The sequence below is a fragment of the Pseudorca crassidens genome, chromosome 14, assembly GCF_039906515.1.
Source record: "Pseudorca crassidens isolate mPseCra1 chromosome 14, mPseCra1.hap1, whole genome shotgun sequence".
Classification (NCBI taxonomy): Eukaryota; Metazoa; Chordata; class Mammalia; order Artiodactyla; family Delphinidae; genus Pseudorca; species Pseudorca crassidens.
The window spans coordinates 83,336,352-83,350,181 of record NC_090309.1 but is presented as its reverse complement, the minus strand read 5'-3'; the positions used below and the strand labels follow the sequence as shown (position 1 = coordinate 83,350,181).

Here is a 13,830-nt window from a genome sequence, read left to right as displayed (position 1 = left end):
CTTCCACAGTTATTCATTGAGTACACATTGGGTGTAAGCCCCGTGCACTCCTAGTGGTGGTCCGGGCCATGAGTTTCAATCTGGTCTGCTGTGTTCCACTTAAATCTGCTAGATCCCTCGACTAAAACTTGTCAGTGGTTCCTCTACCTAAAAATTAAAGCCCAAGTTCCTCGACAGGACAAGGTCTATGGGCTCTAGATTCTCTGGCTACTGAAGATGACGTGGGTGGGAACAGAGCTGGGGGATGAGCCTGGAGTGAGGCAAGGGCAGGTCACGGAGGGCCACACGTGCCTTGCTGAGGAACATGGACTTGGGAGCAAATGCGAGCCTGTACAGAGAAGAGCTGAACTAATGTTGCACATGCTCTACATTCTGCAGTTTGCTCCATATGAGCAGCCTGGTGTCACTATACTCAGGACCACTGCCACAGGTTGCATTATTATTAAATTCCTGCTTTTTAAAAATTAATTTATTTTTGGCTGCGTTAGGTCTTCTTTGCTGTGCACGGGCTTTCTCTAGTTGTGGCGAGCAGGGGCTCCTTTTCTTTGTAGTGTGTGGGCTTCTCATTGTAGTGTCTTTTCTGGTTGTGGAGCACAGGCTCTAGGCCTGCAGACTTCAGTAGTTGTGTCATGCTGGCTTCAGTAGTTGTGGCTCGCAGGCTTAGTTGCTCCATGGCATGTGGGATCTTCCCGGACCAGGGATCGAACCCATGTCCCCTGCATTGGCAGGTGGATTCTTAACCACTGCACCACCAGGGAAGTCCCCTAAATTCCTGCTTTTTGCAGTCATCAATTCAGTTGCTCTATTCCCAGAACTGTAATGGGTATTGGAAAACACCAAAGGGATATATGACATAGTTCTTATCGTCTAGAAATGTACAACCATACAGGTTATGAGATCGGCCATTGTTGCTTTTAATATTTATTTATTCAGAGCATATTTATTGAACGCTATAGCTCTAGGTTATAATCATATGGCCATGGATTCTGAAACCAGACAGCATGGATTCAAATCCTGACTAAGTCACTTACTGTGTGACCTCAGGCAACTTACTTAAGGTCTCATTTTCTCATTTATAAAGTGGACATAGTAATTCCCTCTAGTGTTGTGGTGAGAATTAAAAGAAACAATGGCCCAGAAGTCCACGGGGCAGTGCCTGACCCACATAAGCACCCAGGAGATGTTAATTTGCATCGTTCTATTATGATGTGGGGAGTTGGAGACACGACAGAATGCCAGGAAGATGTGCTTCACACCATCGAGGGGTGGCAAATAATAAACAGAGTAATTACTGTTGAAATTCACACTGCAGGAGAAACAGTCACTATGCTATGAGAGACACAGGGAAGAGTCTACATCGGAAAGATTGCCTGAGGAAGGGCTCAGAAAACATGACACTTAAACTTCGACTATGAGAAGAGCCAGGCATTGGAAGCATCAGAGAGAGTGGCTCCCAACTGAGGGATTGGCGAGCAGAAGGCCTTTGCCACAGTGCCGAGAGTAGCATGTTCTAGAGACTCACAGCAAGCCCAGTATGCCTGGGGCTTGGTGAGCAGAGGGCTGGCGGGGGTGGGGTGGGGGCGCGGGCGGGGCAGGAGGTGAAGCTGGAGAGGAGGCAGTGACCCATCGTGCTGGGTCTTGCAGGCCCCAGTTAGGCGTTTAGATGTCATTCCAAGTGTAAGGGACGAAGGGGCAAAGTGACATAATGTGGTTTTCATGGCCTTGCTTCATATGCGCAAATGGCTGAGCTAATGTCTTCCAGGCACTCGGAATCAAGCAGTGGATGTGCGGGTTCAAAAAGCAGAGAGAGGGACTTCCCTGCTGGTCCAGTTGTTAAGACTCCGTGCTCCCAATGCAGGGGACCAGGGTTTCATCCCTGGTCAGGGACCTAGATCCTGCATTCGTGCTGCAACTAAAAGCCCGTATGCCACACAGCCAAATAAATAAATAAATATTTTTTAAAAAAAGCAGAGAGAAAAACCGCAAGCCCTGGCAGAAAATTGGGACCCACTTGCTGGGAATGAAAACATTCGTCATTTGTAGAAACAGTACAGGGAAATAGGAACCTTCTGGTCAGAGGCACCTGACAAGGCAATCCCACTTCTGAAGGGCAGACACACGGCCGTGGTTGTTTGCATTTGGCAGGACATGGGAGAATTCTCAGTGCGTCCACTGGGAGCGTTCAGTCTGCTGGTTAGTTTGCTAGTCCCTGTGCTGGGCTAAGGACATAAAGATACATCGGACACACAGAGTTACCCCCTGCTGCTGCCTGTCGGATGCTGCCCGTGGCAGGTCGGTACCATCCGCATGAGATGTGCAACGATGAGGGGAGAAGCTGAGAGGGTCCGTGTTAGCACAGAGAAGGGAGAATTCTCTCTCCGGGGAGCACGGGAAAGGTGTAACAAAGGGATAATGAAGGAAGGTCACCTCCTCTGGATGCCTCTCACCTCCATGGTTCACGCCAGATGGATGTGCCCTCTATGCCATTTCCTCAGAGTCTCCCCAGGTGAGAAAGTGTAGATTTGAAACACTGACCCAAGTCATAAAGGAACATGGGCTCTGAGAGTGTCACATGTTCTCCTACTCGAATGGAATATTTCAGCCTGAATTGGGGCTACCAAGGGAAGGTCTTAGCTCAAAGGCCCCCAGTTTTACTTTTGAGAGTCTTTGACCCACAAATAAGAATCATGAGAGGAGCGGATCATGAGAAGTTATAAGACAAGAATGTGACCTACAAATATTGTTTTTACATTCACTTGCATATTTTATCAGGCCTGGGTTTGTTAATGCCGTTTATCCCGTGTACATCCATTAATTCAGCCTCCATTTAGTGACCTTTTGTATGTCAGGCATTGTGCTGGATTCTGGGGATTCCACAGGAGTCAGGCACCAACCTCATCCCTAAGGACCTCACAGTTCCAGGGAGAATCCGATAAATAAACACGCCCCATTGGAGAGGAAGCTGGTGTGTTCTGAATGACCCTAAAGGGTAAAACTGATACCAGTGGATGTAAGTAACTAGCAGATGGATTTCAGCTCAATATTAAGAACAACTTTCCAGTCGTTGAGTTTTCAAGAGCAGGTAGGGTTTCCTGCCCCCCACACGGGTGCCCTTCCCACAAGAAGGCAAGCACAGGCACATGTCAGTTGATGGTATAGCTGGACCTCGTGGAGGATGCTATAAGAGGGACCATGCAGCAGCAAAGGGGGATAGTGGCGCTGGGCTTGGGGTCCTGCGACTCCCCACCAGCTGCTACACCAGAGAAGGCTCACCTTCAAGCCCAGACAAGCCTAGACCAAGCCTAAACCAATTTAGGTAAGAAAGAGATTCCTTGAAGTTCAGAAGATGGGGTTGGGCTTAAATGACAGATGGGCAGGGACCTTCAGCCCTGCTGAGGACTTTGCCGGACACCTTTGCCCCGTGAGGATCTTCACTTGTGGGTCCAGTGCACCCAATGGTACGTGGAATCCTTTTAGGATCTGAAAAAGCATCAACTCAGCTAGAAGCCACAGGACTCATAAATATCACTCAAATGTCCTTGAGAATACGATGTGCATAGAACACAGATATGCCCAATTGAGGTGTCTGCATAAACCCTTCAGTAGCTCCCTAATGTGCCTTGGGGGATAGAGCCTGGGCCCTTGTTATCAATCTAAAGGTTTCTTATCATCAGCTCCTACTTTTCTGCCCCCCACTCCTGCCACCACCCTGCCTTTTTCATCTCCTCCCCCGTAAGGAGTGCTGTCCTGTATCCGACCCCATCCGTTCCACCGATCAGGGAGCTGCTCTGGGCCAGGCAGTAATTTCCTGCTTCCTTGCTCCCCCAGGGAGCCTAGAACAGCGACTCACAAAATAGGGGTCAAAAGTGTTGTCCTACAGATGCTTGGGAAGGTACAAAGACAGATCTCACCCTGTCATTTAGTCAAGGGGGTGGCTACGACTGGGAATGCATTTCTCTGAAGTAGTCATTTTTGTTCTTTCGCCGCTGGGGATCACACTGTCTGTTCAAATCAGAAATGACCTAGATTTCTTCTTAATGGACTCGGGCTGTTTAGTAGAGCTTGGCCTTTTCTCTAATGGGGAAAATAACCACTGCCGTTCACTGCAGTCATGGTGCTGAGTGCCCTGAGTGCCTACGCCATCCCATAATAGCCTTGTCGCTCACAAGCTCCTTGGGGAAAGGGTTTCCAGGATCCAAGACCCGGGAGCAGGGTCAGTGGAGGCTGGATTTCAGGAGGGCTCTACCCTAGATTGGGCAGGACAACTGTATTCTATTTTTTTTTTTTTTTTGGCAGAATATAAGTGCTGAGGTCACATCCTAATTGAGGTATTGGCCACGCGTCTGGATGTTAAGACTTTGTTCTTAAAAGACTGTGGAGAGAAGACAGTGTTTTACAAAATCTCGCGTTGAATGGATGTAGGGGATGCTTCAGAAGGGCTTTAGAAACCCCATCACTTAATGACAAACTTCAAACAGGATTTCGTTTAGGCTGCTTAGTAGCTGCATTTTGGGGTAATGTCTCTGCTTCGTGACCCGAAAGGCAGATACAGAGCATCTCGTGCGCAGGTGGTGGGGAATCCTTGGTGAGATGGCACGCGGGGTGCTCGGTGCAGGCGGGGGTCACGGGCAGCGCTGGAGCTGGGGCCGCCCTTCTCCTCCCTGCCCCTTTCCCCTCCCCCAAGCAGATCTGACAGTAAGTGGATTGAAACTCTGCGTTTAAAAGCGATTCTTCTGTAAAGAAGGTTACATGAGGATTCTTCATGATTATTTCGTTCTTTTTCAGCAAGTGAGAAGTCATTACGGTATCAGTAGCTGCTCACTTCCGTGTGTGCGCCGCAGTTTAAAAGGTGCTTTCCCAGTTGATTTACCCTTTATGGCAACTCTGTGAGCAAAGCAGAGGGTGGGGGCTAGGGGGAGCTCCCGAGGACGAAGTGACTTTCTGAAAGTGACAAAGGGAGGTGGCACCAGCTGTGGAGAGACCCGTGGCAGCAGCCAGTTTGGGATCAGGGCGTCCCTTGTTCGAGTCCTGGGTCCATTGATGCCTATCTTGGCATCGCCGGGAACCTGTAGACCCTCTCCAGTCTCCTGCCCTCATCTGTAAAACTGCTGTATTGTGACAACTGGGAAATGATGTCAATTTATTTCTAACCCCGATGGGTTCCGGAGAAACTTAAGCTGTTGATTAACTGGATCATGCAGATAAATCATCAATACAGAGTACGTAGCGGCACTCGGTAAATGATGCCTGTTTTTACTTTTAGCTTTATTGCGCCCCTAGAATTTCAGGCACTTTTTGCTTTACCTGCGAGCTCTGCTCAGTAAAGCATTCTGTCCCCATTTACAGAAAAAAAAGAGGTTGTGACTTAGCATCACCCAGAGAACGAGTAACAGCTGTGATACAAACCAAGGAAAGGACTTTTCCTTCCTAGTCAAAGTTGCTGATTGGTAAAGATGAAATTTTTGAGTTGGAAAAGAGTTTTGAACATCCGACCCCCCCACCCCGCTTATACCAATAGGGAAACTGAGTCCCAGGAAAGGGGCTTGTGCAAAGGCACGTGGTGTGTCAGCTTAGGGCAGAGGTCAGAACCAAGGTGATGTGATTCCTTCCCACGGCTGCCTTCAAAGATGAGCCTCTGCCCCACTGTGAGGCTTGAAGTTATACGTTCTTCTTCTGGGTCAGTGTTGAAGTCCTACCGAAATCTTAAAAGTCACGTTTATTAGATATGTAAGCGCCATGTTCCAGTGGATATGCATATCTTATGTTAATAGTCATGAGTTATTTATTGTATTTAATGAGTGTATCTCAAGGATATTACAGGTTACATCTGGGGCAGAAAGAGGCAAAGCTTCAATGCATATTGAAGCTTTTCACAAGATACATGTTCGTCTGGTTGTTGTTTTGATAAATATCAAAAGTATCAGAAAAATTCTATCATCTAAAACATTTCATGGCCTCCCACGCTGGAAGATGGTTCACGTGAGTTTTCCGGGTAGGCGCAAGGATACAGTTGAGCAGTCCAGGGCATCTGCTCAGACAGAGGGGCCGGAGGGGTTCAGCTGTGTGGATTGCTGCCTAGATTTTCTTTGTTTGAATAAAAACTAAAGGGTGTGTTCATCTGCATCAAATTCTAGGCTCGCTGAGGATGAGGAACCTATTAAAGTCAAGTGCTTTTGAGTTTTTCCGAATGTTTGTCAAATATGCTTTTTGAATAACATGATTGCTTTGGCTCTTTGACCTTTACGAGTCTTATAGAGACAACCTCAGAGGGATGGGGACTATAGCTGGTGGCCATTTCCTCTGGTGACAGAAGGTCTGACTCTAAAGCACTACTTCTTAACCCTGGCCGCATCTTATGAACACCTGGAAATCTTAAAAAAAAAACACTGGTGACTGAACCTTACAGAAAATATTCAGATATAATTGCTCAGGGTGAGACCTAGCCATCATTATTTTTCAAGCTCCCCAGATGTTTATAATGTGCATCTAGCATTAAAAACTACATCCGATGACAAGTTAAGAATAAGCCAGATTCAAGGCAAAGGGGTGCCCTGGAGGAGATGCTGTTTAGGAGAAGTCAGTATCCTCTCATCCCTTGGCTAGAATTAGGAAATTGAATAATTGTCTGACCAGGGTCACGACACGCTGCCCCCTTCCAGTTGGATAAGACCCAAGCTCTTGGTGTGACATTCAAAGCCCTTCACGGGGCTTCCCTGGTGGCGCAGTGGTTGGGAGTCCGCCTGCCGATGCAGGGGACACAGGTTCGTGCCCCGGTCCGGGAAGATCCCACTTGCCGCGGAGCGGCTGGGCCCGTGAGCCATGGCTGCTGAGCCTGCGCGTCCGGAGCCTGTGCTCCGCGATGGGAGAGGCCACAACAGTGAGAGGCCCGCGTACCGCAAAAAAAAAACAAAAACCAAAAAACAAAAACAAAAAAAACCCAAAGCCCTCCACGGCTGGTTAGCACCTGTACTTGGAGCCTCACTTCTCACCAGTCTTGAGATTCAGTTGCACAGGACTATTCAACGCACCCAAACCCGCTCTGCATTTCCTCACCTCAGTACTATGCCTCCTTCCTAAGACTTCTGTCTGCCCAGCTTTGCATGGTGAGCCCTTATTCACCCTTTGAAACTCGCATCAACAATTCCCTGCTCATGGACCTTCTTAACCATCCCAGGCCAGGAATCAACGCCTCTCTGAGTGTTCCCAGTAACTGGTTCATGCCTCCGGAAGAGAGATCAAGTCTCTGTCCCCCTTGCAGACTGTACATTCCCTGATTCCGCATCCTCGGTCACCTCTGTCCTGTGCCTGTCCCAGGCCAGGTGCTTAATAGATGTACCTCAAATGAATGAATGAGTGCAAATGACATAGCTCTAGTTTGGAAATGGGAACTGAGACTGAATTAATTTTTCCTAATTTATTTTCCACACTCATGTTCTGAGCCACTCGGTCCCTGGGGGACTCTTTATCTCCTTTCACAGATGGAGAAACTGAACTTCCGAGAGGAAATGCGGTACTTCAAGGATGCCTTGATGATATTAGAAAAAGGAATGGGGGAAACTTTACTAGTTAGTCCTAGGTTTCTATCTTCTGCAGCGAAACTTCTGACCATTACCTGTCCATGTGGTGTGGTGAGCGCTGTGTCTGGGGCATAGGACTGCTATCGTTAACGCAGGAGTTAATGAACCCGGCTCAGTTCTATCCACTCCCAGGGCTTCGGCTTCCACCCACATACTCTCACATCCTGCATTCAAAGTTCTTGCCCAGTTTTTGCTCACCTAAGTCAACTGCCTCCTGAATACCTTCACTTGCATTTTTTACAGAGGTCTCAAATGCTGCAGTAGAACTCGTCTTCCCTTTCAATTCTTCTCATTCCCTATCAGGAAAAGAGGCAGAAACATGGGAGTCATCCTCTCCACTTTCCTTTTCCTCATCCTTTTCCTCAGCCACATCTAATTGCTCACAAGGTCTTGCTGATGTCACTTCGGAAACATCTCTTCCCAATTCTGGACTTGGTTTCTTCATCTGGTCTTTGAGAACCCTCCATTTGGGGCTGCTTGTTATTTTTCCAAAACAGAGACTCTCAAAAAGTTAAAAAAAAAATGGTGCCTCTTCCCTGGATTCACAGATGATTTCAAAAATGATAATTACCTCTTCCATCTTCAGTTATGATTCTATTTTGAAATCCTCTTCCTCTAATTAAAAACAAAATCACCAGCTCCTCATGCTATTTGAGCCTGAGTCATTTGTGCAGCAAAATCAGCAAAGTTGCAAAAATGACTGTGTGATACAGGAATCGGGCGCCCCAGGCTCCCCCTTGGGATCGCTCATCTCCATGAGATGCACATATCAGCTCCCCTGCCGTGCTTTCCAGATCACCCACGGCAAACAAAGTACATTGCATTTTGGGATAATTTCCTCCAACTTTTTTTTAATGCTTAGGAGAGCCCCTGGCAAGTATATGAATTCAATCAATATTATCTATTACTATTTTTTCTTCCCAGCATGTATTCTTTAGGGATTTAAAAATACGCATAGTTCCTGCTTATGACATGACTAATCCCCTGAGGTGATGACTGGTCTCCAATTTTCACTCCAGTGAGCATACAGATATGTCTGTCACTTCATCTTCTTCAATTTCATTCGTCATTAAAGACTCATAAAAGTTAGAGTTGGAAAACCCATAGGGATCACCAAGCATGGCCCTTTATTTTCACACAGGGGAACTGAGGTCGCACAACTCAACAACTTCAGTTTAGTGGGTTTTACTGCATTTCAGAAATAACACACATTGAAACTAGACTTCTCCCTGGAAGAGGTAACCGCAGACTGTTACAGGTAGGGTCAGTGACATAGCAGTTACTTTGGAAGCGTCAAAATGCATTCTTAGCTGCTGGCTAAAGAACTGGTCTTGTTAGTCAATTAGTTCAGAGAAAGGGCAGTTCAGGAAGAGGAAAGCCTTGTGCAAAGGCACAGGAGGGTCACAGGGTCAGACATATCCCTGGAATGTAGGCAGCAGGGATGAGGCTGGAGTGGGAAGGGCTGAGAGGTTAGGCTGGAGCTAGATGGTGAAGGAACTTCAACCTCATGCTAAAGACTCTGGACATTGTCATGAATGAACGAGGTGGCAACAAGAGTGTTTCAGCAGAGGATGATGACCCATCACCTTGTGTTTTACTGGGGTGGCCATGTTGGCTGGCCCCCTCCACCCATAACTTTCCCCTCTGGGTGTTATCATCCAATCGCTCATCCAAGAAGCTAGCAATCCTTTTGATTCTCGCTTCCTCAGTTCTTGCATTCAAATCATCCCAAGTCCATTCATCACACCTCTACAGGCTACCTCGCATCTTGCTACTTCTCTCGGTCAACCTTGTTGCTTCCTAGTCAGAACCATCATCGTTTCTCACCCAAACTCCTGCAACCATCTCCCAGTGGATTTTCCCTCTTCCGCTTATGCCTCCCAAGTTCCCCTTCTCACACAGCAGCCAGAGATATCTTTGAAAACGCAAATCCCATCACATGGACATATCACCATCTTAACGTTTAAGATGTTAAAACATCTCAGTGACTTCTCAATAAATAATCTTCAACCGTCTTCCTGTAGCATGTAGGGTCTCTCCAGGTCTGGATCTTGCTGACTACTCCAGGCTCACTGCGTCCCCTTCAGCCTCGTCCCATCACCTGATGCACCTGATCCTCCTCCTCTTATCCTTGAAGTTTACACAGTCTTCCCACCTCTCTCTTCTCTGCCGCACATGCTTTTCTCAGGCTCCTGTGCTGATGAATCCTTTCACCTCTCAGACTCAGCACATTTATCATCTGCTTGGAAAGACCTTCCTGACTCCACTCTCTTATCCCATCAGTCTATTTTGCAGTGTCCGTTTCTTTTCCTTGATAGCACTTATCACATTGTGCTTTAGTTTTGTTTTTTTAACAGTTTATTTGCAGTTCCCAGTACAATGCTCGCCACATAGTAGGTGCTCAATAAATAGTTGTGGGATGGGCGACTTGTTCACACATCTTGCTAAAGACCAGATTTTAATGACCTTGGTTCATGGCATGTGAGCAGCTTGCCCTCTGAATTGGGAATGGACCAAGCCAAGCTGATTCATTGGCTGATCGTCCACTGATCAGATTCTCTCTCTCAGGGATCTCAACTAAGAGATATTGAAGCTCTAGTCAGTTGATGGTAAGTGTTGAATCCCTAACATCTCCTAGTCTTGAGGTGGAAGCCATTTGGGGATACTGCAAGAGGGGAAATTAGTCAAGAGAGAGGAGAGAGAAAAGGGCAAATAAAGGCAATATTGAGAGTGATTATACAGATTCCAAAATCAGAGAGAATGGCATCGAATCCTGGCTCTTCCCTGTTCCTTTTCCCAAAAAGCCCATGCCCTTTCTGGTCTTGTGTCCCTGAGATTTCCCATTATGGCTTTTAAAAGATTCCTCTTTATTCTAAACAGCTGGAGTGGGGTTACGTTTCTTAAAACAAAAGATGGTGACTGAGACATTTAGGAAGACCGTTCTGGCTAGAATGTGGAGGGCAGCCTGGGGCAGAGATGAGTTAGGCGGCTTTTGCAATGGACCAGGTGAGAGATGACGCTGTCTGAACTGAGGAAAGTAGAGGTGGTTGGAAGGGATAGATTCAAAAGTTGTTCCATAAGTAGGATTGACATAGTGCCAGTAGCCTGCGAAGGGGCAAGAGAAGGGAGTCCAAATGATGCCCAGTTTCTAGCTTGAACCACCCAGTGATGGTCTTTCTCTAAGCTGAGCTCTTGAAGGTGGGAGGAGTGGATATTGGAATGAAGAGAACTGGTTTGCACTTCCCATGACTACCTCATACAAACTATTCCTATTAGGCAGGTAGGCTGCCTGGCTGCTCCCACTCTCCATCTAGGAGTCCAGCAATGCTCATCTCTAAAGCTAACACTGTTCTTCAGTTATTTTCTTCACTCCAAATCATTCTCATTTATTTTGACTTATTGATATCCTCCTCATCTTTCAAGATTTATTTCAAGTTTCATTTTCTCTGCAAGAATTCCCTGTGTACCAAGCCCTCTGACATGGTATCACCCGGGGATCCTGTAAGCAATTAGAAACAAGTGCCAAGGAAAGACACAGAGACATTCTAAGCACCAAACATCGTATATAGAACTTCAGGACTTGATCCATCATTTATATATTCATGTGCCCTAATGGAGACAACTCTTGAGAAAACCCCTGGATTATCCTTTGGATATACCCGTGGCCCAGCTTTACACAGAAATGGACGATTCTCCATTCTCCCACAAGTCTTGGATAGAGTTATGAACTTTCATAAATGGATGATAGCCCTACATTGGTTGTTTGGGCTTTTCCTTCAACCCAGGACACAGGGCAATGACATGGCGGGCCAGTGGATTAAACCTCAATCTTCTACCGCCTTATCAGAAGCCCGGGTAATGGACGTGATATTTATGAGGACTTGTTTGAAGGGCATGCTGTCTATCCTTTCCTCTAGTGTGCTAATTTTTATTCTTGCATCAAGCTGTGCACTTGGACCATATGTTCTTAGTCCCCAGCAGAATTTTCATGCATTTTAATGGTATTTCCTTGGCTTACATCCAGGGATATTATACATAATAGCTTTATGAAAACTATTACTGTAGGGATGTCTTTGAAGTACTACGCATTAGGTCATTCAATTCCTTCTATATGGAGCCTGAAGCAAGAAACTCTTCTGTAAAGATAAAGGTCAGGAAAAGCTTGGCTTCCTTTGAGGAGCTGGGGCAATTATAACTTTTTGGTGACAAGACTGACTATATCTTCCTTTCTGGATTGACCATCAGGAAACTCAGAGCCAGATATGCAGGTGAATTGCAGGAACCATGAAGGCATCTATGGCTTACAAAAAGGTGACATGTGAAGTGATGCAGGTAACAGAGTAGAGGCACCTGTGGGTTTTGCTCAGTACCAAAGAGGGGGACTGGGGATAAGAACAGCTCAAAGTCAACAGCTTAGGAGGCTTGAAGGTCTTGCTAACTGCGTTCTCCAGTTCCCCCACCTGAACTGCTATCTCTTTTGATTTTCTTGTTTTATGACAGTGGCAAGTCACCAACCCATTCTGGGAGTCTTGTAAAGTGAGGGCATTAGAGCAGAGGCTGTCTAATTAGAGGTGAATTAGAGACCATCTCTAACAATGTCCTTTATTCTTCCTCCCTCCTCACCTGTTCTGGACTAACCACAGGCACCTCTCATCCATGCCAGTGGCTGTCAGACTAAAGAGGTAACTTAGGAGTTTTCAGATTTAGCTACATATTAGAATTATTTGGGGAGTTTTGAAAACTTATGATGCCCGACTGTACCCTTAACAAGTAAATCAGACTCTGATATGAGACCCAGACACCTTTATTTTTTAAAACTCTTCAGGTGCTTAAAATGTGCGTCCAAATTTGAGTACCAGTACTCTTCAAACTTTACTGTTAGTTTGAATCACTCCGTATCTTTCAAATGTAGATTCGGATTCCAGAGTTTCTCGAGGAGGCCTGAAAGCTACCAGGTGATCTGATGTTTTTGGTTCCCAAATCACACTCTGAGTAGTGAGGGGAGAACACACATTTGAGGACTAGTATAAAGGAGGAAGTACCCCGATTCACTTCAGCTGGGGCCCATTGAGGGGCATCCTGCAGGCTGAAAAGAGCAGAGCCATTAACGGTGTTCTGATTGGCTGAGCCTCGGGCAATGTCAAGTCCAGGGTGAGGACCAGAGGTCCAGGAGGACCATGAAGATGCCCAAGGATGTGCTCCATCTTTCCTGCCCACCCCCTGTGGCATTGATCTCTTTCTCGAAGTTTTGTCGGTGGTCAGGTACCTATGTTATTACACACACGCGAATTTGTTGACTAACTAGATAATGAGCAGCTTGAAGGCACGGTCACCTCTTTGTCTGCAGAGCCTGAACCACATGGGGGTCTGCTGAGTGAGGGCATGCGTGGAGGACAGGCACTCCTTGGAGGGAAAAAGGACAGAGGACTAATACTGATGCTGCAGTGCGCTGTGCGACAATAATTCTCTTCTGAAGGTGCCTCACCAAGGAAGAAGAGTGCCCTGGATCACCACCACCCTATAGGGAATACCCATGGGTTCCCAGGGCTGCCTACACAGCCCTGTCTCCATGTTTCTACTAGTAACTGGGGTAACCGCGGCTCATCTTTCAAGGTTCAACTCCGAAAATCTCTTCCTGTGTTACGCTTTCCTTCCGTTCTCCCTGCCTCTGTGCCACTCCAGCTCCTGAGCGGCTTCCATCACAGACTCTGTCGTCCTCGACTGGTTGTGTGTCGACATCTCTCTGTGTGACCAGCACTCAACACATTGCCTGGCAAGGAACAGGCATTTAGGGAACAAAATGAAATAAAATGAATGACTTACCACAAACTTCCCTTCTCGGTGTTTCCTGACTTTCATCCACAGAGGAATAATTAATCAAGATGGCCGGAAAGAGTTTATTTTTGGATACCACTGGGATTACCAGGATACTAAATCCCTGTGTCCTCTGTAATTGGAAGCTATTAACAGAAATAACCCGCCACAGTGGTGTTTTCTGTCCTTTGTGGGCATCCGACCTGAGCCGAGAGGATGGCAGGTGGCTTCCTAATAGCAGGAAGGCTGGGTGTGAATCCCAGCTCAGGGAGCCAGGTTTTGGAAAAATCTCTTTGCCCTCCAAGCAGGGCCCCAAGGCAGCACATGCTCTTGGGCACTTTCATGGACTGTTTGCCAAAGGAGACTGCAATCTACTTGCCAAGTTGGAAGTGCCCTCTGGGCACCCGTTAGGCGCTGTTGGTTTCTGTTGAGCTTATGA

At 46.8% G+C, this 13,830-nt stretch overlaps 1 long non-coding RNA gene across 1 annotated transcript in view; it reads right to left on the bottom strand.

The window, feature by feature from the left end:
• LOC137205731 (uncharacterized) overlaps positions 1 to 13,459 on the bottom strand; it is a 28,068-nt gene extending 14,609 nt beyond the window's left edge. The window contains exon 1 of the long non-coding RNA XR_010934280.1: positions 13,401 to 13,459. This is a non-coding gene — a long non-coding RNA (uncharacterized lncRNA). The remainder of the gene's footprint in view (positions 1 to 13,400) is intronic.
• Positions 13,460 to 13,830: the final 371 nt, after the last annotated feature.